The 27,800-nt window shown below is 38.1% G+C and overlaps 1 protein-coding gene across 10 annotated transcripts in view; it reads right to left on the bottom strand.

Annotated features, from left to right (window-relative positions):
* The window catches only part of ESRRG (estrogen related receptor gamma), a 617,883-nt gene that overhangs the window by 190,339 nt on the left and 399,744 nt on the right, over positions 1-27,800 (bottom strand). The window contains exon 1 of one of the 10 annotated variants that reach the window (XM_055334271.1): positions 17,162-17,283. The exons of the other annotated variants lie outside the window; for them this stretch is intronic. The gene's annotated coding sequence lies outside the window, so the exon portion shown is untranslated. Of the gene's footprint in view, positions 1-17,161; positions 17,284-27,800 lie in introns of those variants that run through there. 10 annotated transcript variants of the gene reach the window in all.

The following is a 27,800-nucleotide window of genomic DNA, read 5'->3' as shown; positions in this document are numbered from 1 at the left end:
GGTAATATCCTTAAGTTTCTTATAGCACTCTGTATTGTGTACTTTTAGGGTTTCTATTACAGGGCAAATTAAGAGAAATTTCTATTTTCTTCTCACTCATAAGAATGGCTAAAATTCCTAGGCAATACACCAAGTACTTGGTAGGACAAGGGCCAATTGGAACTCATACAATGCTGGTAGGACATAAAATGGTGCAGGCTTTTTGGGAAAAACGTCTGAAAGTTTCCTATAAAGTTAAACAGACACTTAGCATATAGGAGCAATTCACTCGTAGATATTTTATAAGAATGAAAACACGTCCACATAAAGAACTGTACACGAATGTGTAATCACAGCTTCATTCATTCCGGCCCTAAGCCGAAAACAAATCAAATGTCTGTCGTTGATGAATAGATAAGCAAATTGCAATATATAGAAGCAACCAAATCCTAGTCAACAATAAAAGAGAAATGAACTGTGAGAAATGCAACATGGCTAAATACCAAAGACCTCCTGATGAGCAAAACCAAGGTAGATGCAAAGGAGTACGTCCTCTCAGCACCGGCTCATGTGAAGTTCTGGAACAAGAAGAACTAATCTCGAGGGATGGAAACCACCAGGGATTGTCTGAGCAAAGGGTAGGGAATGCCTAGAGGGGGGCATAAGGAAACCAGTGGTTGTAAGTGTTAGATGAACCACACCTGTCAAACTTCATCTAAGCATGTGTGGAAAATATCTGTTTTGTGGTATTTAAGTTTTATCTTAAAAAGTTGGTTTAAGAGCGCCTGGGTGCCCATTGGTTGGGCGTCTGCCTTTGGTTCAGATCATGATCCCGGGGTCCTGGGATCAAGTCCCACATCGGGCTCCTTTAGCCTGCTTCTCCCTCTGCCTATGTCTCTGCCTCTCTCTCTCTGTCTTTCATGAATAAATAAAATCTTTAAGATAAAAAATAGATAAATAAATAAAAATAGAACCTGAGTAGGTGAAATTATGCATTTCAAGAGGAATGTAAAATTTCTAAGAAGCTGCCAGGAGAGAAAACTTGTATAGTAACTTCAATAAATTATTTTTTTTTGGATTTTATTTTATTTTTATTACATTTTTAAAAATTTAAATTCAGGGCAGCCCTGGTGGCACAGCAGTTTAGCGCCGCCTGCAGCCCAGGGTGTGGTCCTGGAAACCCGGGATTGAGTCCCACATCGGGTTCCCTGTGTGGGGCCTGCTTCTCTCTCTGCCTCTCTCTCTATGTCTCTATGAATAAATAAATAAAATCTTTAAAAAAAAGAAATTTAAATTCAATTTGCCAACATATAGTGCTCATCCCATCAAATGCCCCGCTCAATGCCCATCACCCAGTCACCCCATCCCCCCACCCACCTCCCCTAACTTCAACAAATTAAAAAATTATTTCATCACCAATTTAGCAGATGCTTCCCAAGTAAGATTATCTGGATGACTTTCTTTACAGAGAAGGAAATAAATCACAAGGCACATTTCTTCCCTTTTTAACTTTCATGCACACAGGTTACAGCATTTAGTACCAATGAGGAGAAACAACATGATTATACAGCTAATACATATTTTCCCAAAAGGAGGATTCTGTAGAACAATAAATTTGTGTATATTCCTGAAGACAAATCTGGACAAGCTTACGATCTATTCCTTCCAATGGGCCAACACACTATACAGGTTGACAACCAAGCCTCTTGGCCAAGGAGTCCAGATCTCTCCTTCCCTGCCCAGCCTGCTTCTTCAGCCCCCAATCTCACCTCTGCCCACCTTGTACCCCCTACACATGCTGTGCTTAACAATATGTAATTCCCCACATCAATAGCCTTCCCTTCTTTTCGGAATACCTTCCCCTGGCCCCTTTGCCCCATCAGCTGGCTAGCACCCACTCAATAAAAAACTCAATTGAGTTATTAAGTCTCCACCAAGTGAGACGCCTGAGTGGCTCAGCAGTTGAACATCTGCCTTCAGCCCAGGATGTGATCCCGGGATCTTGGGATCAAGTCCCACGTTGGGCTCCCTGCATGAAGCCTGATTCTCCCTCTGCTTATGTCTCTGCCTCTTTCTCTCTCTCTGTGTGTCTCTCATGAATAAATAAATAAAATTCTTTAAAAAGAAGTCTCCGCCAAGTCTTTCCTGACACTTTCTCCCCCTGATGTTCCCATAATATAAAGATCCTATTTCTGCAATTGCACTTTGCACATTGTTTTTAATGTCCTGCTGACCCTTGAACAACATGGGTTTGAATGGCGCAGGTCCACTTATATGCAGATTTTTTTACAGTATGGTACTGTAAATGTATTCTAGCTTCTGATTTTCTTAACATTTTCTTCTCACTAGCTTACCTTATTGTAAGAATACAGTACATAAAACATACAACATACAATATATGTGTTAACCAACTGTCTACATTACCAGTAAGGCTTCCAGTCAACAGTAGGCTATTAGCAGTTAAGTTCTGGGGGAGTCAGAAGTTATATGCAGATTTTAAACTGCCTGGGAGGTTGGTGTCCCCAACTCCTGTGTTGTTCAAGGGTCAACGATATCTTCTTTATTTCTGCCCCTCTGCTTGTAGGAGACCGTGCATTAATTGTTCTCTCTCTCTAAAATTTCATTCTGTGCCTTAGTTGTTGAATGAATGAATCAGTCATGAATTCATATACACACTCAAAGTGGTGGGCTTTGAATTTTGGAGCACACATTTCCTAAATTAAAGTGCTATTCGTATCACCTCTAGAATCTGTGAGATAAAGCATAGAAAAGCTATTTTATATATCTCCTTAGGTCATAGTAAATCTGCCGAGAGATTTGATTTAAAACACAACAAACAAAACAAACAAACAAACAAACAAACAAAAATCCCTGCAGCTCAGGGTAGTAAATAACTATAAGATTCTAATTAAGACCTGGCTTTGAGTTCACCAGTACTGTCACGTTGGCTCTGACATGTTATCTACAAACCTCAGTTGCTGAATCAGTTAATGCCAAGTGTATCTCACAGTGAGTGTGGGGGGATCAAACAAAAATTATGTAAAGGCAGCATTGAATTTACAAGGATATCAGTAAGGAAAAAGAAAGAGCATTCTAGGATGAAGAAGGATAACCCAGAACTGGAGAGCACAGGGTAAGCTCAGAGAATGAAGGAGGCATTGGTTGTGAAGAATACCGTAGGGGATCTGGAATCAGCTATGGATTCAGAAAGCAGGTTGGGGCCAGACTGTGGAAGGCTCAAAATACTACACTACACAGACCAGATATCATTTGTAGAAGCTGCTTAAGAATTCTAAGGAGAGGGGTGCATGGGTGGCACAGTCAGGTAAGCATCCGACTCTTGGTTTTGGTCAACTCATGATCTCAGGGTCATGAGATGGAGCCCCGAGTCGGGCTCCACACTCAGCACAGAGTCTGCTTGAGATTGTCTCTCTTCCTCTCCTTCAGCCTGTCCCTCTCTTCCACAAATAAATAAATAAATCGTTTAAAAAAATGTCTAAAGAGAAAAGAGACAATTTGTGTTTTTATTAAACACAATTTGGTTGCAGCACGGCCCATGTATTCATTCATCCCTGTTACAATTTAGGCATGTAACCTGATAAAACACACCAGATCTCTGAACTCACAGTATGTAAAGCCTGATTAGGAAGCTATGATATCCATCCAGATAAATGATGAGGAAAACCTGAATGAAGATGGTGGCAGAGAATGAAAAAAAAAAAGGGAGATAAATATTATAAGCATCATCAAAAGGGGGTTTTGCAACCCTAGTGATCCATAAATAATATATAAGTATCAATCAAGCTAAAATTCCTTTGACAAACTAGATTTTTTTTTATAAAGTATAATATAAGAACACATTAACACCATGGGACAAAACAGTTCTTTATCCTGACTGTGGTGGTGGTCACAGGAATCTACATACACAATAAAATCATGTAGAATTAAACACAGACACACGAATGCTTATGAAACTGCTAAAATCTGAATAAGGTGCATGGACTGTATCAATATCAATCTCCTGGTTGTGATTCTGCACTATAATTTTGCAAGGTAACACCACTGAAGGAATTCGGGTAAAGGATGTGGAGACTTCATTCCACTGCATGTGTCTACAATAATCTCAAAATAATTTTTGGGGGAGTGGCACCTGGGTGGCTCAGTCAGTTAGGCCCTCACCTTCGGCTCAGGTCATGATCCCAGGGTCCTGGGATCAAGCCCCACACCGGGCTCCCTGCTCAGCATTAAGTCTGCTTCCCCCTCTCCCCTCTGTCCCTCTGCTCATGCTCTCAATCTTTCTCTCTTTCAAATGAAGAGAATTTTTAAACATAATCATACTAATAATAATTTCGTTGGGTAGGCTCAACACCCAGTGTGAAGCCCATTGTGAGGCTTGAACTCAACAACCTTGATATCAAGACCTGAGCTGAGATCAAGAGTAAGACACTCAACCAGCTCAGCCACCCGGACAGCCCTCAAAATAATTCATTTTTAATTAACATTTTCCTTGGAGACATAGACTATAGCACCTATTTATATGACTTTGTATCTTCAACACTTTGTATTATGATGAATTCATATTAGCTACTTAATAAATTCGCAAAATAAATTTGTTAGATTCTTGTTAAATGCATAAGGAAATAAACCACAAAGTACTATGTCAATTGAAGGCATAATTATTCTTTTATTAATGTTATCAAAAGCCTGATCACATGGGTCTCTATGTCTGGTTCATATGTGTTTATGACATTGCTTTAAATAACAGAACTCTGACTCTAGATTACAGTTAGTCAAGGTCATCAAGATGATGGTATAGATGGTTCTCTATTCTGCTCCTTCTCAGAGAGTGTAGTGAATTCTCAAGATAATGCTAAGAAATACTGACGTGATTTCACATGCCCCAAGAACGTATATGGAAACATTTCTTTTTCATTTTCTCTTTAATGGTGGGGGAAAAAGTTAGTCACACACTGGTTCTCAAGACAGTCTTGTGGACAAATTTTCTCTCTACTTTACAGATGAGGAAGTAGGACATGTATTCATTCATGTCAAGTTCAACTAAGAGCCAGAACTTGAATTTTTATATCTAAACTCTCTACTCTGGGGGACACCTAGGGGACTCAGTGGTTGAGCGTCTGCCTTCAGCTCAGGTCGTGATCCCGGGGTCCTGGGATCAAGTCCGGCATCAGGCTCCCTGCATGCTTCTCCCTTGCCCTGTGTCTCTGCCTCTCTCTTTCAGTGACTTTCATGAATAAATAAATAAAATCTTAAAAAAATAAAAAATAAAAAATAAATATCTATACTCTGAATTACAAAATGGTGCACCACAAAGATTTCCTAACCATACTTTTTAAAGGTCAACTAAATATGTCAATTGTATTCATATCTATAATTACCAATACTTTAATCTTGAGATTTTATTTTTCAATGTTTTAATTTTGTTAAACTGTACATTCAAATAAGTGTTATGATCTATCTGTGATGACTATTTGAAGCCATGATAACAAAAATGTGACCAAAATGAAACAAGCAAAGTAACTTAGTTCTTAAATGACCAAGAATAAAGAGTGTTAAACAGTCAAAATAACTGACAAACTTAGAAAATATTATATTATTTACATCAGAGAACAGAAAAGGTTAACATGATTATTATTTAATTGCTACAGAATAGGATTACAGCCTTCCAGCTGTCTTATTTCACAGCTTGGAAAACCAAGGCTAGATATTAGGTAGAACTTCCTGACCAATTAGTTGTTGTAATTAATTAACTGTATCAATATGTAAAATTAGCATATATTAATTAGCTCACTATGCCTCAGTTATCTCTTAATTAAGATGGGGGTACTAATTAACGCCTTACTATCTACTGCACAGGAATGTTGACACTGAAAAGGGAAAACAGATATAAAAATCTCAGAAAAACTCTTAAAGCATTACCTAAATCTACACTGCTACTATACATTCACAGGGCAAATACCATTTTTTGATCTTTGGAATAATTAAATCTGAAAGTAAACGTGCACCTAGCCTTGAAATATAAATCCATACTTATCTGGGGTTCTCACAAAAAAAAAATCAGTCAACTTTGAGATTCGTTGTGATTTACATTTGTTCAACACTGTGATAACGCATTCTGACTCTTACTGATTTTTCACCAACATTAGCTCCACGAGATCACACCACACGATTTCCTTAACTTCTTAGTAGCTGAGATTAAAAGGTTTTCAGCAGAGCTTGAATCAGTTCCCACATCTTTAGTGAGTGTCTACTATGTGCAAGAAATGGTGTTGGCTGTGAAGGATAATGGGACCTTTTCCCAAAAGAAAACGTTTTGAGTTTCAGAGAAGGTCAAAATGTCCAAGCTAAGAATTATAGTTTTGTGGAAGTTACGCAAGAAACTGATGAGGTTAGAGCCCTCCATCAGAGTCCATATCCGAGTCCATGTGGATAACAATGAATTCAACACAGATCTGGGGGAGAAATGTAGCTGGAGATAACTTCCGAAATCGCTTAACTACATTCAACCATCTCAGGCACTAACCTCAAGGAGAAGAAAACAAGACAGTGTGGATAAACCTATTACTACCTGGTGGGGGGGGGTGTGAGGGTGACGCCACTGACTAGAAGCAGAGTCCTCATGCAAGCAGCATGGAGGCCTGGTGTTAGTTACAATGGTTCTCAGCCTCTGCACCTGCTGGGTCCCACTGAGACCTCAGTCCTTGCCTCCTCCGCTTGACCCCCTTGACTCCTATGACAGTCAACCTGTCCATTTTCCAGAAGGCAAACAGACAGGGCAGGAAAGGAATACTTCTTGTTCTTATCCAAAGTCCAGGAGGGAGTATTGAGGGAGAATAGAAAAGGGGACAAATCAGTGCAGCCTATCGCATGAAACACTTGACCAATGTTACATGGTGGCTAACCAGTTGGATACGTAAGATTTCAAGGCTCCTCCTGGAGCATCAATGTCCCCAGGCAAGCCCCAGACTGCCATCTGAGCCTGTTTGTTTACTAGGAAACCACAGAACTCACAGGAAGTGATGGTCAGTGTGTAGACCTGAACTTGACAGAGAAGGAAACTCAGGTCCACAGTGAGAAATAAACCTGAGCAGGGGACAGATCAGAGAAAGGACTGGGAGGTGGAGTAAGGAGTCTGCTTTGGGCACTTGAGAAACTCCAGGTGAGAGATGGAGGGATGCCCCCCCTCCCATGCCCCAGGAGCCAAAGATGCTGGGAGTCAGGAATCAGAGGCTTCGACAATACGAGAATCTCTTGAGAAATGGTCACTCCTGTCCTGGCCTTCCCCCACATGGACATATTTCTTCCCACTCTCCAAAACTCAGCTGACAGATGAGCAGGCTCAGATAATAATGCTGACCGATGCTGGGAACTTTATTCATTCATCCATCTTTCTATCCACGGAACCTCACGAAGCTGAGGGCTGCATGCTGAGGTCATAGCCGGCACATAAATAAGGTCATCCGCTTATTTACCTGCATTGCTGTATCAAATATGCTGTCAAGCCTAAACTAGACCATCTACTAAAATATCTGTCGCGAGAAAACAAATAATGATAGTCAAATGATGGTGTGTGATTGGTTGACTATACAGAGTACAAGGGGTTGTTACCCTCGTAGTTTTATTAAATATGAAAGCAAAAGATTTATGTTATGGGTGATAAGGGCAAGAATGCTGTAAAAGTGAGAAAATATGGCAACAGTATGCTGTACATCACCAATGGGATAATTATTTATCTAAAAAGTTGGCATTCTTAGACTTCTAACATGCAGTGTATGAAATTCATATATTCAAAGGAGACATCATAATAACCTGCCGGCTGGTGGTGATGGATATGTTTTTAATCCAAATGACCACAATCTTCAGTCTGCCTGTCATGGAGGGCCAGGAAAAAATGGAATTTTACTTTCATAACTCTTGATGTTGAAAGAGGAAAAACCTGGAAGCATGATAAGTGGCTCATTCCAATGGACAAATGGACATGGAGCTGAGAGAATGAGTGTGAATAAAAGTCATTGTTCCCTAACTAATACCATTTTCACTTGTTACACTAAAAAAAAAATTGGAGCAAGGGATGATTTCTGCCTCCTTCATGTGTGGAAAGCACAAGTTCAAATTGCAACAAAAGCTGGAAAATCTTCAACACTGGGTGAGTTCATTTACAAATCACCTCTTGCTAGAAAGAGTCGGGTAAAGGCTGGTATAATATTTGTCTATTAACTAAAACTTATTGTACAAACACAGCAAGAAGAGTTGATGCTGTAGTGCTTTATTGACTAGAAAGCCTTGCCTATGGATTTCCTCCTTTGAGGTTTAAAGGAATTCCTATTTCTCATTTACAGTCTATCAGAAAAGGTATATGACCTGTATTTTTTAATTTATATAAATCCACTCAGTCAATCAGCCTGGGCTGAAATTTAATGGATGTATCAGTCATCTTTGGTCCAGGGAGAGAGAACGAGGCACCAACATCCACCACCCATCTCCGCTTCTTCCATTATATTCCCCCTCTTTCCTGCCTCACCAGCTCCAACGCCTCCCTCAACTGCAAGCCGGGGCTCTTTCGAGGCTGTTGTTTTTAAAGAGAGAAATCTGAGCAAAAATAAACTGAGGGAAATATAGGAGACCCTTTGGCTATTTCAGGTCTTTTAAAATCTTCATTTTCCTATCTATGTTATGGCAATTTTATTACATATTCAGCAAATTTACAGTAACAAGATGTTCCCCTGACAAATTAATCACTTTCCAAGCATTTTATCATATAAATAAAATATCACCACTAGAGAGTAAAATCAGCTCAACCAGTTGATTTAACCCTTCCTTCAGGAAATTCACCTGAAATAGATTGAGGTCTATCTCTCTCTCCGCCCCCCCCTCCCACATACACACACACACACACACACACACACTCATTCACTCACAGTCTTAAAAATATGAACTGGGCACTCATACTACTGGTAACAAGCCTTATAGGGACTTCTAGCTTCAGAAGCCAGATTGCAGTGTTTACTGGATTAGTATAAAAGAGAAGTATGCTTATGCTTTTTAAGGATAGGAGAGACTGAAAAGAAAAAAAAAGGGGGGGGAGGGTGAAACTAAAAACAAGAGAACCTTTTCTAGTCTGCTAGAATCTACACTCTCCTCTTCATAGTTTTATTTCTACATTCCCCTAATAATAATAATTAAGTATTTATATTTTTATAGTCCTATTCTTACCCTAACATTCTAGGCAGGGAAGAAAATTGCAAGTGGCTAGGTTTCTGTCTTTGCTTTGCTTTCCCCTTTGCTAATTTCAGAAAGTGAATCCAGCAATTATAAGTAGTAGGAGACTGATAAGGAGTCACACATGCACGAGAAATAGGTTCAATTCAAGCTTCCCTGACTAATCCTTATTATGACTCATTTCAACTTCAGAATTTGTCGGTTGAGGTAAGAAGCTAATTTGGCTTTGAGAAGTGAAATCTCAGTTTTGTACTTTCCTTCTAGTGCTACTAACAACCCCATTATTAAGAGCAAAGTAGGAGGGGCATGAAATATTTATTGAGTGCCCACTCTCACCAAGCATTTTTCCGCATGCTATTTTATTAGGTCGTTAAACTTCATGTATTTTAAGTAACAGCATAAATTTCTCCAGCTTTCAAACCCATAGTTTGTATCATGGCATCTTCCATCTCAAAATAAAGTGCATTATTTTTAACACTTGTACCCAGTATGACCCTCAAACTATGACCCTGAGATTATTAACAGTAGGACCGTCTGCCAGATTTTGACAGGAAATGGGAGCAGAAAGGCCCTCAGATTTCTCCTGCCTGCTTCACCCTGTGTGTGCACAGATGCTGCTCCTTCTGTTTGCACTCACCAGCAGATTTGTCTCCTCTCTTCCCATGAGTTCTGTCCCATCAAATACAATCTAGTTCTAATCTACATATTTTAAGAAAATAAAGAAATCTGGCATCACGCCTGGGCCAGTTGTGGCCCCCCAAAACAAAAGATGACCAGGCCATGCTGCCCGTCTTCAGTGCTTAAGTAAACATCGTTCTCTGACTAGCCTTGCTGGGGGAACCCCAAATAGTCTCCTTACCTCCCCACTTATAAGTTCATAAAAATACCCATGATTTATTATTAGTATCCCTCTTCTTCTCCATGAATGGGGTAATGAAGTTCTTTATGGGAGGCTATTATGGAGCAACAGGGATGCTACTATTTGCTACTTATCTCATGTAATTAATAACACCATAACTGTTATTAGAGTGCAGTATTTAAAGCAGCTAGCCTTCCATCAATACAGCCGATTTGACTAAACTGTCAATGGCAAATTTCAAGAAGAACCATGAAAAGATTTACTTTTGAAATATATGTTACATAAAGGCTTTTATTCACATTTATTTTATTTATTTTTTGGTTCTAATGAAATCATTAGGCTTACCAACTGACTACATAATTATAAAGTCAACACTCTTAAAATGCAAGTAGTTACACTAATTAATTTCCTTCCGGGTATTTCCTTGACAGCTTATGAAATTTCTCTCTTAAAATGCCTTGCAAATATTTGGGCACAAAGCTTTCTCTAAAAGTTGATATTCAGATCTTTAAGTAACATCTTCAATGAAACTACCAATCGAATAAAAGTAAAATTAACATCCATACTATGGATCTTCTGGTCTTATGAGAGAGGATGAAAGAAGAAATCTGTAAAATGCTAAAAAGGGATGTTTACAGCAAGTACAATGTGTCAATACATTTTCGTGTACTAAGTTTCTGCTGCAATTTATGCAAATAAGCATAGTCTAAACTCTTTTCATGAGGAATATACTTTTTATCATAATCATAGGGTAAAGTCAGTTTTACATATTCCAGGCAGAGCCTACACAAGATCAGATCTGACAAAGTTATATGCCTGTGAATTATTCAAAGATAATCTAAAGCTAGCCCTATCCAGATTAGACCAGAGAGACTTTCTAGGACCCTAATGTCAGAATACAATAAATAAATAAATAAATAAATAAATAAATAAATAAATAAATAAATAAATAAATAAATAAAACCATGCTCAGGAGGACTCTTGACTGCAAGTGTTAAATGAAAACAAAATTTTAAAAACGAGCACTACAAGTCATAGTGACTAAGCAATGAAGGTCAATATGTAAAAAGTTTGTGGGTTTCATTTAAGATTTCATTTATTTATTTGAGAGAGAGAGAGTGCAAGTCAGGGGATGGAGAGGGACAAACACGATTCTGCATTGAGTGCAAAGCCAGATGCAGGGCTTGATCTCTGGACCGTGAGATCATAACCTGAGCTGAAATCAAGGGTCAGACACTTAACCAACTGAGTCACACAGGTGCCCCAAAAGTTTGTGTTCTTATACAGATAAATTTAATTTTTTTCTAAAATATTTCATTACTTCGTACATTTATGGAAACTCAAAATATCTGTTAAGTGTTCCCTGAAGTTATCAATTAAACCCTGAGTCAATTCCCATTCTTGCAGTTAACCGCTACCACTAATACATACATGTTACTTCTAATTAATTCATGTCTCTGCCAACTTTGTCCTCTGCCTGGCAAGAGTAGGTATCCGATGAGCAGCAAACAGTATCTAAGTGACTCTAGGAGGAATAGATTGTTTTTCAGGAAAAGGAATTTAAGAAGAATAAGTAAAGGTCCTTATTACTAATGGTGGAAAAATACATGCTTTGGGGGGGAATATTTTTATCATGGCATGTTTCCAAAGCCAGAGATGGGAGGTCATGTGATTCGGGGGAGGAGGGAGAGAGCTAGGGGATCAAAGGAAGAAACGTCAGGCCAAAGGTGGGAAGAGCCTGTGAGGAGATCAAGTAGCTGTTGTCTACAGGTCCCGAATTTTATTTAATGCCCTTAAATTTTACACAGCTATTTGGCTTAAGACAAACGCCTCATTTTATTTGGCACCAGAAAATGGTTTCAAATGCAGATAAAAAGGAGTCATCTCAAATACTTTTTGGAAAGAGATTGGTTATAAATAAATTTCCTTGAATAAAAAGTACTTTATTTGAACAAATATGAAATGGGTTACTGGTTCTATTTTGAATTAGCAGTATGATTCATTTTCATGCATATTTTGCTCCAGATAGATGTTGCTTATTTAAGTGACGGCTAGAGCTTTACTTGCTCAAAAAAGCATATCCATTAACTTTACTTTGCAACTGAATTGAGTCAAGTGGGATAGAGTGAACCAACCCTCCAGACTCCAGTCTATTCTAGAGCACAAGACGTCACACTGCTTTCTGTACATATAGAACCAGTGAAAATATTCACAACAACGTTCTCTTCTTCGTGCTCTATCAAGCCTCTTTTTAGGCTTGCAGTTAAAAATTTAACAGGCAATATATATACCACATAACCTTATCCATACATCTGTATTAATCTATAAAATAAAAAATGAGGAAAGTGGATAAAGCATCATAAATTAATTTAAATGAAGCCTCTATTCCCACTCTAAATTTATATTATCCTCTCAATGAGTCTCAGGAAAGAAAACAGGAACAGTCTTGTTTCAAGTCTGGAGACTACCAGTTTCATTCATAGTTCTAAACCTTCATTTACAATATAGGATATATTTTTAAATTTTTAATTCCAGTATAATTAACATACAGTGTTATATTACTTTCAGGTGTACAAGTGATTCAACAATTCCATACATTGTTCAGTGCTCATGACAATAAGTGTACTCTTTTTTTTTTTAAGTAATGTCTATGCCCAATTTGGGACTCGAACTCACCACCCTGAGACCAAGAGTAGCATGCTCTACCGACTGAGCCAACCAGGCAGCCCTACAATTCAGAATTTTTTTTTAGGATATTTTTATATAAACTAGCTCTTCCTCAACTTCAGTGACAAGTACAGCCTTAGAAACCCATCTTGTTACATATGTATGATAAACTTTCCTTATTTCAATAATGTCCGTGTAAATGACTTATCCGACTCCAGTTTACAATTTAAGGATAGTTCATTTTGCATTAAGCAGGCAATTCCTATCCATGCGGTTTATGCAGACACCAAAATACAAAGTCACACACAGATTTCTAAGACTAAAGTCTTTCATTTTAGATTGAGTATATATTCACCTGCATGCTGAATTCGGTAAGAGTGTTTTGCACTTAATAGCTAAAATATTTTTGACTGGTGGCCACAGATAAAAGTAAAAATTGACACAGAAATTTATTCTCATTTTTTTCTTTCTAATAGAAAAAAAGAAAGAGGACACAATATATATAAATCAGAATTCACTAAAAAGTCCAATGTGTTGCCCTACCACCACCACCACCACCACACACACACAAAATCATCTGCTTCAGAAAGGGCACACAGTTGTTTTATTTCTACTAAATCAAAGCCTAAAAATATTACATTTCATCCATTTCACTTATGCTGAACGTCCCCAAAGGTTCCCTACCTGAAGCTGGCCATATTTTAAGTGCAAAGCAGGCTGAGCGCTATCTAAATCTAGATAAAACTCATTGGTTTGCAATCTGCACAATGATCTATACATCTAAATCTATATGCAAATCAAATGCTTTCGTGCATTCGAGCATTCCAAAGCACCCAGGGCTAAGGGAGCACGAGGTGCTTTCAGACCCTTCCCCTGTTACCCTTCGCCTTTCCCTCTATTTATTTATACTAGCTACCTAAATAATTCACACTGCCTGCTTTTCAACCCGAATGTTCCTCAGAAGAGGCCTACAATGAGCTATTGCAGTCACCAGATGGACTCAGAAAAGCAGCAGGTGGGGCAGATGGCAAGGCGCCCTGTCTGATGCTGCTTGCTTCGGCATGGACTGCGTTTTCCTTCCAGGTACATTATCATCATCCTAACACTGAGCGGTGTGTAGTTTGGGGGTGGGGTGGAAGTGGGGCGCTGGCAAATCCTTTACATGCGATACTAGAGGAATCATAAATTACCAGCTGCCCTCTTCCTCCCCACCCTCCACCCCTCGGCAACCCCCGATGTTTTATGCTGTTGCTTTGTTAGTGGGTTGTTTGTTTGTTTTTGTTTTTGTTTTTTTTTTTTTTTAAGACTTTGGTGAAGGTTCCGCAATGCTTTTTTGGCACCATGCATAAAGGAGGATACATCCATTGCAAAAATTTACCTCTCAGCTTAATAAAAAAAAAAATGAAGAAAGGAGGACTAGAGGGAGCGACACTGGAAAAGTCAAGAAATCTGGGGGTGGGGTGGGGGGATAATATTTTCACAAATATTTTGCAAAAACCACAAATGAAGCGAAAACATAGGTGAGTTGATGACTCAGCTCGCATCTGCAGTGTCTTACATAAAGGTAAGCTGCCCTTTGCATATATCGAGTGTAGGAGATAAAAACTACATTCTTATAGCTTTTTGGCATTATAGAAAATATTAGCTATACCCAAACTGGGACAACTCTTTGTCTTATGTTTCTGCTGTCATTTCCCAAAGTGTGGCATTTTCCCTCCAAAGTGTGCAATTCTATAGCACTGGAACACACACACACACACACACACACACAAATTGCATCGCCTATCACTTGCAATTGGAAGCTTGCAGCATCATGATGCCAAGCTATCATGAGACAGTCACTCGGTAACATGTAGTATAAATTTTAATTGAGCATAAACACTTGACAAAAATTCTCCGGAGATATTTCTGGCATATTCTGATTGGCAATGGTACCATGATACCATGATTTTAATCCTTCTATAAACTTAACTGATGCCAATATAAATCTTATTACCTAACTTCACTAATCATCTAATTATAAACACCTGAAAACGTGAAAGACAATAATTTTAATGACCTGAAGCAAACCAATCTGCATCTTCAAAAAAATAAATAAGTAGAACACTTTAATAAAAATGCATCCACTGAAAAGATGCTGCAAAGAGACAGGCAAACTAAAATCCCAGGCTCCTGGGAACTCTATGAGGGCAATTTTGCAGGAATTCTGGAGACAGTAGCTGTGAAATTATTTCAAGATTAAGGGCAAGGTTTTCTTAGAAAAACCACCTTTCAGTTGTCATTTACTTTGATTAGGATGAGTTTACCAAGTCGAACCTTTCCCTCAAAGTCAAACCACACAAACCTTCCAGAGTTCAAACGAATCGCCCTTGCTTTCCCTACCATCTATTGAATTTTTTTTTAACGTGATCTTTTAAAGCATTTATTCCCCTTTCATTTCCAGTCTGAAAAACAAACCATAAACAAGTAATTTAGAGCATTTTAAGATGTAAAGGCAACCGTGGTGATCAAATCATCAAAGGCTTCACAAGGAAGCAGTGTCAAAATGGCTTTTTGAGCTGAGGGAACACAGGCCAGACCAGATCGGAGCTCTAGGACCTCTGATCACACACTCTTGAAATATTCAGGATCTGAATGTACAATTCCTAATCGTGTTCATGGTGCTAACTTTCTCTCAGCCCTAAAAAGCCAAAACCAGAAAATCAGGATGGAAGCCTCAGTGTGCCTGAGTTTTAAAACTCCTGCTACCTAAATTCCTGAAATCATTTTCTGAAGACTGACCCAACCAAGTTCAAACTGGAGACATAGATATAAAAAGCCACATTTTTAAGTGGTTATGTGCCCAAGATCATTTTATAATTTTTATCATTTATTTCAGGATCTTAGTGTCTAGGACAGTGCATGTACACAAATATTTTTGAAAGAATAATCAAGAACATGTAGTTTAATGCACTAACTTGATTACTTTGATGATTTAAAAAATTGCAAAACAATGCATGTAATTTTTTCAATGCAACATGAAAAGTTACTATAAGCAATCAATTTGACACCAGAGAGTTGGTTATAAAAAAAAAATACACCTCCAAAATCAATGCTAAACTAATATCTTTTAAACTTGATTTCATTAACTATCATTAAACTATTTGCCCACAACCTAATTAAGGTACACCACAGAGGGTATTTAATAATACTAAACAGAAGGGGATGGACATTTCTTAGAAAGAAACACATAAGGCAAATGCTTATAAATTAACATGTAAAGATAGTAACTGTGGAATTAAAATGTAATTTTAGAATTTATATATTTCACAATGACTTGGATATTCTCAGTGTATTCAATGTGTTTTTAAGACTGCCACAATTAAACTGGCAGACAATACCCCTTCTAAAATAAAAGGTAGCAAAGTCCCAGCTTAAAAACCCTGTTATTCTAAAAATTAAAAAAAAAATGGTAAGCATAAGCAAAGAGTGAAGGAACGAATAGGTGATTTCAACTTAAGGCCTGGATATAAAAGATAATAAAGGTAATATATGTTACCAGGTCTTACTCGAAGGGAATGATAATTGTTATTGTGATTTTTAACATTTAAAATTATCCTTTAGTATAGATAATATTCTCATACAGATCCATCTTATATAAATATCTAGAGCTGCACATATTTTTGCAGTGTCAGAAATCAGAGTAATGACATTTCATATACCCACAAATAATCCCTACATTTGTTTCACATGTGCTGAAATAGTTAAGGCATGTGTCTGTGTTTGTGTTTGTGTTTTTTATATATACTTATTTATATATATTTATGTATATATATATATATATATATATATATATATATATAAACACAAGTTCTCTAACTGGTTGAACTATTTCCCTATTTCAGACCCCCTCCTGGATATGACCAACTCCTAAAACTCCACGAGTTAGTCTAAACCTAATAAAACACAGATATCCAAATTTAAAATTTTTAACATTTATCCAAATATGTACTATATGCTATAATTAGCATAACTTAAAAAGAGAACTATATTTTTAAGTGCCATTTTTTTCTCTTTCCTAAATGAAATATTGATAAAGTGACTCAAAGGCCATAAATTTGAGGCAATGCCCAATCTGTTAAGCACATGCAGTCTTCTTAAATTAACTATGATCTTTGTGCGTGTGCCGGCTGGCTTTCTTCTTCATATGTAGGTATCACTGATTGAAAAAAAAAAAAAGAATTTGGGGAGAGGTGTATAATCTTTAACGAAATTACCTATTTTGCCTCTGTGGATTTGCCTACCTAGGTGAAAAATATAAATGAAGTCACGTAATTAAACACACACAAAAATCAACCAACTGCTAATAAATATCCTTTAGAGGTCAGAAATACAGACACTGAATGACCATCGACTTGAATTGGTAAGGAAGGACAGTACCTTTGCGACAATTCGCTGTAATCCTAGTTCAAGATTTATCCAGATCACATTTGTTCTGTTTTGTGTTCCCCTCTGAAAGTCTGAGAAGAATTTTCTGCCTAAGTTTTGAGTTTACAGTTTAAAACAGAGAGAGAGAGAAGGAGTACATGATCCCTTGCAGGCCTTCTCGGCACCTAAACAGAGCCATTTGCATAGTTCATTGAACACTGTTTAGTAAACACGGGGTGCAGGGACCACAGTGGCTTCTATCTTCCAGTCCTGCCCGTCCTTTTAAAAGCAAGGCAGGGGTTCTGTTTTTAGTACACACTTTGGTTCAGTGTTAATCCTGTTTTATGTTGTTCACACCTGCTGCTGACTAGCAGCCTGCTGATGGGCTGGGGCTCACGCTGCTCAGAGAAATCCCACTCACAGAGAAGCTGCACAAAAGCTACTGTACAGAGCTGCGAACAAAGCCTGACCAGGGCCCGGGATACAGGACCAGCAGACCCCAGCAAGCCTTTCCCCTCGTTTGCAAATACGGCTCTGGTGTCCCAAGTCCACCACCCAACAATGCATGCAACCAATGGCACTTTTTTGAAAGAAAGGACTGAACCCCATTGGCTTGTTTATATTGCTCAGCTTTGTAGGTCTTTTGGTAAAATTAATGCCCAGACAGTTAAAAAAAAAAAAAAAAAGGTGTCCTAATCAGGTAATCAGGTGCATGTGCCAGCCACTCTTTGCGTCCTTACCAAAAGAATCTGTACCTGAAACAAACCTAAATATTAATTCAAAATACCCTATGGATGACCTCCCTATACACAGAATTCTACATCCAAAATGAACAGAGATACAAAATAATATGTTCTGCTATCGGTGCCCACCGTGTGACCAGGACAGTGACTTGGCTGCTCAGATGGCTCCCCTCCCCCAGCCCCCCGCCCTGCACTGCGTGTGCCTAATAGCAAACATCAAAAGGAATGACTTCTTTTTTTGATCTTAGTACCAGCGATAAATCAAATTCCGTGCCACAGACAGGGGGGAAAACGCACTACTGAGGAAAAACTCTGAGACTGACGGTGGGACCAGTTGGAGGCATTGGCTCAATCAAGTTCCAGTAAACGATGCCCACCCTCCTTCGCTCTGAGACAAGCTGGACGCTTACCCAGAGTGAGGAAAACCTTACCCCGTCCCTACAGGACCCCAAGTCAGGATGCACTTTGGCCTGGCATTTCCAGCCGAGGCACTGGAGGCCCCCTCCTTGTACCTGGAGACCGGGCCCACTTCCTTTCTCCCTGGGAGCCAGCCTCTGCCCAGAGGTGGCCAGTACAGCCCAGCCCCAGTAGTAGGAGCTGCACAACTGGGGGGGGGGGGGCAAATGGGAACTCTGGCATCACTTTATTACATCTCCCGAAGCACCTTTTCTACCTGCAACAGCCAATAAAGCATCATGGGCTCAGGGGCCAAGTCAAGGTGTCCTGTGTCTGCCTAACCCACCCCAGTGCACAGATTTAATGGGGCACAGTTTTAATACTTCTCTGGGGGGAAGCACACAAAGTGCTAACTAGCATATTAAGGTTCTGCTAATGAACGAAAGCAAGGATGCAATGTTTGAGGTGTCGGCACCTATTCCCCAATTTGTTTCCTCTCTACCCTTAGCGGTGTGCTCCTTTTTGGAGGGTCAGCGCTTGAGTCCACTACCTGGTTTGTGCCATGCGCTTCCCCAGCAGAGGGAACATTCACATGGATTCTCAGAAGCAGCTTAGCCACAACAGGTGACAAGCCAGATAAATGCATACGTACTTCTGCAGCATGTATAATACTAGATATTTGGAAACTCTACCAAGTGTTAAAGAAAAAAAAAGTCATCGTTAAAAACAATACTATGATATACGTGCCATGACTGTAGACAAAATTCATGTGTCTCCCATAACCTGGCCCCGCCCACCATAAAACAGAATTTTTAGAAAATTAATAAACAACAGTTGTCGCTTTCGATCTGCTTACATGATATGAACGGTACAGGAATAAACTCAATTATTATGTTGGAGCACATGAAAATGCTGATATATGACCATTTCTTGACCTACAGGAATGGCAATTGCATGGGGTTTCCTGAAAATATCATTAGAACCCTATTACCTCACTTTCACACACAAGAAAGGCTGACGTGTTGTCAGGGAATTTCATGATTTCAAACTTGACTTTCCTCTTGATTTGCCCTCAGATTGCCACCTCTAGTTTTGTTTCGTCTTGTTTCATTACTATCAAAATGGGACAATTTATCAAAATCTATTTCAAACTTGAACCTGCTGCTGATTTGGGGTCCTCAGGCCTTCGTAGCCAAAATTTCACTGGAAATCAAGTTTTGCACATGAGACGGTTGACATTTCCAGCGGAGCGTTCCCTGGAAGGCTCACTTTTTGAGAGGCAATCCCATATAACCTAAGAGCAAATGCCTCGTTCCGAGTGCCAAGACGGCACCAGGATGGAACGTGATGGAAAATCTCATCCTTGGTCCTTCACCAAAGGCCCTGAACCACGGAGGAGTCCTTTATCCCCCGGCCACTTTGTAAGTTTGCTCGGGACAGAATGATTGCAGTGCATCAGCAGTGGTAGCAGCTTTCAGATCAAATGATATTCGGTGTTTTGCATGTCGTATTGGCGACGTGATGAATAACTCTGAGCTAAGGACAAGCAGCAGCAGCTGTGTGCTTGATCAAGGGCCTCTACCTGCCGCTGCCTCGCAGCGCTGCTCCTAAGCATGCCCACTTCTGAGGAAAGTTAAGGCCACCTTATTTTGATTATAGTGCTTTCCTCAGGCAGGAATTTTTATTTCGGTTTGAATCTTAAGCCATTACATTTCCAGTGATGCATTTTTATGTTTACAATTGACATCTTCATAAAAGAATGAAACCTTTGAGCAACAGCTCAAAAGCATGAAGGTTGCCTGCAGTAAGTACTTAAATTATTTTACACCTACATGGAGCCCAGTTGTTTTTAGTTAAAATTTAATAAACCTTAAACTGATGACCTTTCTTCCACGGAAAGGCCCAGAGTTGCAAAAACGAACTTTCCAATGAAATATATTTTAAGGAACTAGTGCTGAACAAAGGGCTATTTAAAGCTGAACGCTTTGTCAATTTATCAGCTTGTGAACCTTCTGTTCCTGGATTCCCCACTGCTGCTGAATGTATAGAACGGTGGTGCCTTGCTTAATCGAATACTATTGATTCGAGTGTGTCACAGTGATCTCATTGAGAGTAATCAATAGTAATCCAAAATCAATCAATCTGCTCTTGCACGATCATTTATCAAATCTGAATACACCAAATTATTTGTAGGCGTCAAATTACAAAGAAGAGAAGATGGTTGAGCTGGGAAAGTTAATGGTTTAGATTAAGAGCAAAACCAATCTCCCTCTCTCTTTTTAAGGGGAGGTGCTTTACAATGGGCCGTGGCTTGGGCAAAATACGTTTATCTTCTCATTAAAGTATTCAAAATTTGTAATTAATGTCATTCCACTCCTGAGAAAAAACAAGATCTCTTTCTTATATAGGACTTTGCTGGTTCAGCACGAGTGACACAAACATACGCATGCCCTAACTTATTTAACAGCAGCACACCAGCATTTTACAAGTCTGATAAGCTAAGTTTCAAATGCCTGTCACCCATCTGCTGGAAAACAAGGGGACTCGATTGACACAGGACATAACTGCATCTTCTAACATCAGAAATGATGTTTAATAGAATTGGAGTGGAAAAAGGCATACTTAATTCCTCCAGAGAATGTACAGCATAGATGCACCTGCTTATCAAAGAAGCTGCTGCTGATGCTGAAGGTTCCTTTATCAACATATTCACCTGTAATTTAGTCAAGGTAATAAATCCTTCTATTCATTATAGCGCACTCAAGAGCACCCCTACTATTTAACTTGAATGAAAAAAAAAAGGCACAGAGTGTCTAAAACATTTACTTTTGCTAATGTAAAAGTGCTGGCATTTTACTTGGTCCCGATAAGCTGGTGCCAGTAGCAGAGTGATTATTCTTTTCTTATTCAAAGCCTATCAGCATTTCGAAAAGCTCTCTCAATCTTATCAGGTGTATGAACAGCACAGTTACTGAAAACAGTCTGTACTGCTCCTCTCTCTTTCTGCCAAGCTATCTGATAAACCCCCAACTAACTAACTGTATTTACACACAATCACACACAAGTTGTATCTTCCACGCCCCTGTAGCCAGATTCCAGTTTGCCATGGATTTTTGTGCTGGGACATTAACTTGACAAAAATGTCAGCAGTGGGTACCCCAAACTGACAACAATCAAGAAAACACCATAAAAGCACTCAACTAGAATGTACAACAAACAGAAACAAAAGGAAAACAACTTATGAAAAGTTGAAGGCAATGTCTTTGGAATTCGAGAGGGGGGGTTAAAATACACTGTGTATGCAAACACGGATGAATATCATGTACTTACCTTTTATCAAAGTAAAGGATCCTTTAGCAAAACAAATGAATAGAAACAGAAATTTTAAAAGAAAATATTGCTGCACTTGGGGAGGGTTGAGGGAAGTGTTTTAGAGCTAAGCAGGCATTTCCCCCACATTTCAGATTATCTCAAAGTGGAGGCAGAGAGGTGCTATAATGTATGCAAAGTAAGACAATAGACGATATCACCGAACTTACCCCATAAACTGAAGACAAGATAGAAAGCAAGGCTGTCACATATGGTGACCACATTCTCAGGACAGATTTTCCAATCATTAAAACCCTCATAAATGCTCTAGACATTAAAGTTTTGTTCACTATAAGGAAATAAAAAAAATAAAAAAAATACAATTTGAGTGTTTAACCTCTTGGTATTTTTCTCATTCTTCAGACTTCACCAACTGAACAGTTCCATATAAAGGTATGAGGAAAGAATCCTCATCCAGGCTCACATAAGTAGGTGATCTGCTCTCCATTTCTATCTATTAAAAAAGGCTTATACCGGTTCATGGTTCATACAAATTGAGAGACATACCTAATCATTTATGGGTAGGTCTTTGGAGCATGAAAGACAACAATGACATTTATAGAACATAAGAGAAATCTAAAATGTACTTGAAGAACTGAATAATAAATTTCTGACCCTGGGAAACAATCTCTGCTTGGGCTTCTGTGCATAAATTGTCCATTTGTTCCTCATCTCCCTTTGCTGAATGGCTAGGAGAGAACAGAAAAAGGCGGCCACATGCTCCCACCTGAGCCCAACTCCTGATTCTTGTCTAGACTCCAAGAATAGAATGAGCATTTCCTTAGATGTGTAGAGCAATAAGATGAATTAGCCAAGTGTGTAGTTCAGTACAATTCAGCTGATGGTTGCTTTTCCATCTGTGACACTATGATCCCATGACTGATGAGGCAGGTCTCATTTAAGTCTATGGATAAAGGGATGCTTCTGTCATTTCCTGGACCCAGCACCAACTGTATACAGTCACTTTCTCATAGGAAAAAGACACGATTCTCAACTACATGTATCTTTCCCTTTCTTTGATCATGAACAGTTGATTACAGGCATAATATTCCTCCTCAAAATATCTGGTCTGTTTTAATAGATTAGGGACGATGAAGAAAGCATTGTCAGGGTATTCTTTCATTTATGGAAAAATGAGCATAATTTAACACGGTCAGCTTACATTTCTGGAGAAGTTAAAGTTCTGTGATAATTTGGAATTATGGAGGGCAAAGGGCAATTGATTAAAGCAACCTCACAGAATTTTCTTCTCTAAATGAGTACCTTGGTGTCCATAATTTTTCATATTACTCACTATTTTTGCTAATTCTGGATGTAATTTTAGACACTCTTTTCAAAGTAAAATAAATTCTTATAAATACAAAATATAAGTATCATAACTGCCATGAAAAGAAGACCTTTTAAAACATTTTAATTCACATTGTGAGTATAAAAAGCAAATACATATATTTAATGTGCCTTCTGTTTAATTTCTCAAAAGCCAGTATAAATAAGTAAAATCTTCCTAGAATCGATGAAAAAGAAATTTTCATACACAAGGGAACCATTCTAATCATGGAGGAGAAAACAAGTAATATGCTTCTGCCTATTTTCTGTGCATTAAGTTCTCTTTCAAATTTCCCTTTCTTTTTTTTCATTTTGAATAAACCATACAAAAAGAAAGCATGAGATTTTTTTTTCCTCAGAAAATGTATGCAAAGTACAACAAAAAGAGATGTCCCTTGTTAAAGATGGATTGCCCATGCTCCTTCAGCTTCTCCACTTCTTAAAGCCTCTATTTACTTCACACTTAGGAGCAACTGAGGTTCACCACATTAGAGACTTGTAAAACAATAAATCCCTCTGTTATTTTCAAAAGAGTAGAAAGATTTGAATAAGTTGAAGTTATACTCCATTTTTTTTAACAAAACTCATTATTATCTCTGCTGTCTGTATTCCCACAGAGTTTTAAGAGAAGTAAGCAAGCAAGCAAGCTGGTTTTCATTACACTTCCACTAGCCATCAATCTCTGATATAACATGAGAATTTATCGGTAGCTTCCCTTTTATTTAGTACCATCTTAACCAATTGTTTGCGGAGAAGGTGTATGATGAAGCAAAGTTAAATTGACACATCTGTGATATGCCTGACAGCCTTCAGTATGCCTGGTATTAATTTGTTTTCTTTGGCTAGGTAAGTGCTGCCAAAGCATATTACACATAATGTGTACTTCCAATCAAAATGATGAAAAGTATATATGCAATTTTGTGTCACTCAAAGCAGTATAAGAATGCATAGAAGAATGTATATGACAAAGCCTGCCTTTTATAATTAAAATATAAATTTAAGTTCTTTTTGTTGTTGTTGTTACAACATAATCTAATCCTAGGTAGGCTCTCCATGAGTTTAACACTTTAAGTATTAAAGAGATTTTAAGTGCCAAAACCACAGCCACACGTTGCATTTCTAACGGCCAGTGCTGAATGTTGCATATCTATATTCAACTGCACAGATAGATCTATGCCAGTATATTGAAGTGGACTTTAATTGACCAGTGAGAAGTCAATTTATTTAAAACTGTGCCTTTTCTTTTAATGCTTTGCCTTAGTGAGTTATCTTCCAAATATACATTCATTGCCATAAATTAAGATGGCATGACAGCTGAAGAAACAAAACATAAAAAGCAAGTTTCCTCCAAACATTTTTTAATTTTTTTTAATTAAAAAGGGGACTGTATTCCTGCAGGTGCACACATGTGCACACACACACACACATACACTACAAAATCTAAATCCTCTCAATTTGATGGTTTTGTATAATTGATTAGAAAATACATTTGGAAAATACTGGGAAATACTGTCCAAATCAGAGAAAAAGAAACACCTGGCATTTCTGTTAAAGAAAAAGTAGAGAGGAGAGTTGTGTTTGCTAAAACTCTGAATGGAAATTATTTTTAGTAGCTGAGGTTTCCTAGATCTTAGAAAGTAGAAGTCGAGAATGAACTTGAAACAAGAATAAGATGCCAGGTAAATCCTTCAAAAGGCAAAGGCTGTCACTTATCACCCTCAGATAATAAAGGAGCTAACTCTGATCTGATGGACTCGCAAAAAGAAACAGCAGGTTTTAAAAAAAAGAGAGGGAAAAAAAAAACCTTAAATTTGTTAAAGTGCTATTCATACAAGTAAAGATAAGAAATGAATCTAGGATTTCAAGCAAGAATATAAGCAGGAGCAAGATTTACAACAGAAGAGCAGTTATTAGATCAGTGTTCTCTCTCAACCCTCATTCAGATTTACTAAGCAAAATCACAGATCTCTAAACTTACCTCTTAGAGTAAAATTCAAAAATTCTGAAATCTGTGATGTACTTTAGAGAAACAGAACACTTAATTAGTTTTCTACATTTGCTTTCAGCAAAAAAAAAGAGGAAATGACGTATTTATGTAACGCAGATAAATAAAATTCCTATTTTGCATTTATTTGAGAGCTATCATGTTTACACTCATATTTGTCAGGCCCTCGTATTAAAAAAAAAAAAAAGAATGTAGCCAAGAGCTGATTCAAAACTATTTCTTGGACATGGGCCCAAACCATTAAATTATGCATTTAATATAAGTAGTTTATTTCCTATTTTACAAATTATTTGATTACTAGCTTTTGAATTTAGGAACGATAACAGTTAAAAATTCATAAAATCAGAAGCAAGTTCACTTATTAGGTTACCTGTTACCTGTCTTTCTATATAGTTAAACCAATTTAGTTTAAAATCAGACCTGGCAAATACCCGCAACACTAATTCCTGGTTAAAATCATGCCTGGCAAATTTAACTGGCAACTGATTGATTAGAAAAATACTTGAGATTCACTTTGTTATATAAATGTAATGAAGACTCTGAGCATCAGACCTATAACATTCTACACAGACACCTCTTCCCATATAGGTACATATTTCACATGCACACTATCCACGCAAACCCACACGAGTGTGTATATTCTCTCGGCTGCTCTGGATTTTAAAGTACCATATGTGTATTTATAATGGCACAGACCACGTACATCCATATACACATGGCGGTGAAAATAATCAATGGCAAAACATCCGAAATGCAGGAAGAAGAATGACAGGCGGCAGAGATGCCTGGTGTCATCCCTGCACTATCAAATATACACATAAGTATGATTGGAGAAAGAGAACCTAAATATTTCACTGTCAGAGAATGTAGAGAACTGCAATTCATTTCTATCTCATGTGCTTTAGGACAATGACAATTTAATACAAGGCCAGTGGATGTAAAAGAGATAAAAAACTGAACACACTGGGCCAGTGTAATCAAAGATTTTCTCCAGAGAGCTGGCTGGGGCCGGAGCTCATATGCACTTATAACAGATCAACGTTGTATTGTTTCTCTCTTCCATGAATTTGCTATGAAGCAAGATTCCAAGCAAGCCTTATTGACTACGATGATTTTAAAGTTCCCCTGAAATACCTCAGATGCTCTTCTCCTCTTTCTAAATCCTTCATAGGTGGCTCTAAAAAGTTTATTTCATATTAATTGGTTGCACAGAAATCATTGCTATTAATGGCCACTTGTCTGACCAAGTATCAACCGTAAGCACAGATTTTAATTTGTTTTATGAAATCATATAAGCAAAACCTTCAGAGCTGCGCAGCACTTTAAAAGTAAGACAAAGAAAGATCTTCTTTGAGTCACTAGGCTAAAACAAATGTTGAGGAATTTTTCACAAGTGATACGGACTTGCGACTGGGCATGATGCCTACCTTCCAAAAAGAAAGGTCTCTTCTTTGTCTGTAGTTCTTGCAGGAGTAAGGTATTGTGAAAGTATTGTTAAATAGACTCATAGAGAAGTTACCTGCCCTCTTTGATGAATAGCACCATGTATCTAAAATTAATTGCAAAAGTATGGCCCGGCTAATGAGATGGTCCTTATCTTTTCTCAGCACAGGAAGCACAAGTATTTTTCTGCTGGCTCAATATTTTATAAAAATGCCTAAAGTGTTATTAACTAAGTAAAAATCTGATTAAAAGACCTCAAAGACCCAAATTATCGTAAATTCTAAGACCTGGAAAACCTGGAGTTAAACCTGATTTCCTATATTATTTCCTTTTTAAACCTTCTTTTCTTTTCTTTTTCACTTTGAAAAGAAAACCAAAGGGGGGAAAAATCTTTTCTCCAGCTTCTATTAGCATTTTTAAAAGCTGAATTACAATATCCTTTTTTTTTAATAAGATGGTCAATATGTATTACAGGTCAGATTAAATGAAAGAAATATATCAAAGGCCGTCAATTCAGAATTAAAAAAAAAAAGAACAATGATACCTTATTGGGGGAAAAACACTGGAAAAATGATCATCCATGCAAGAGAATTAATGGATATCCACAAGGGCTTTGCTAATAACATGGGTTAATTACCGCTGCAACACACACAAGGCTCAGTAAATAAAGCAGCAGTGCCATAAACACATTAAGATGAGAAACCATCACTATAAGAACCAGCCAACACCATCACCCTTGCCTCTGCCCAGGAAAGGGAAAGCTGTTTCCCAGCCCTTTCTGGAAAAGGAGGATTTCTAAACTTAACCACCAAATGTACATAAGGTAATACATAAATACACTGACACAAAGGGCTGGTGAAACATGGGGTGCCCATCACTTACCACTCCCATTCTACATTTATTCCATTAACTCAGGAACACTTATTTTTGCTTACTCCAAGGAGAAAAAAAAATCACATGTTACATAATACAGACTGTCTGGCTGTTTGGACTATCTGTAGTTGGGGATATGTGCAGTGGTTATTAAATTTTCAGAAAAATAGAATTAATCTGTTCGCTTTAGTGCTGTGATGGGCAAGGTTACAAGACTCAACAGCTCAAGAACACTCACCCCTAAGTGCAGCTAGTTGTCACTTCCAGCAATTTACAAAGAAATCATCTGAAAACCCCACCTACACCACCTACCTTTAAGGCTGCAGGTGTTTTCAACAGATTTACAGAGAAGAAACAGGAGGAGAAGTAGTATGAGCTCCAAATCTGGAGTTTAAGTGTTCTTTCTTAGAAAAATCAACTTAAAGTGTCTGTTGAGAGTTTTCAAATAATATCACATCTAAAGTGACTTAGGCGAGCTCCCATCTTTCTCTAAAAA

Source organism: Nyctereutes procyonoides, unplaced genomic scaffold, assembly GCF_905146905.1.
Source record: "Nyctereutes procyonoides isolate TBG_1078 unplaced genomic scaffold, NYPRO_anot_genome, whole genome shotgun sequence".
Classification (NCBI taxonomy): Eukaryota; Metazoa; Chordata; class Mammalia; order Carnivora; family Canidae; genus Nyctereutes; species Nyctereutes procyonoides.
The sequence above is the reverse complement of the archived record's forward strand: the minus strand, read 5'-3'. Positions and strand labels throughout refer to the sequence as shown.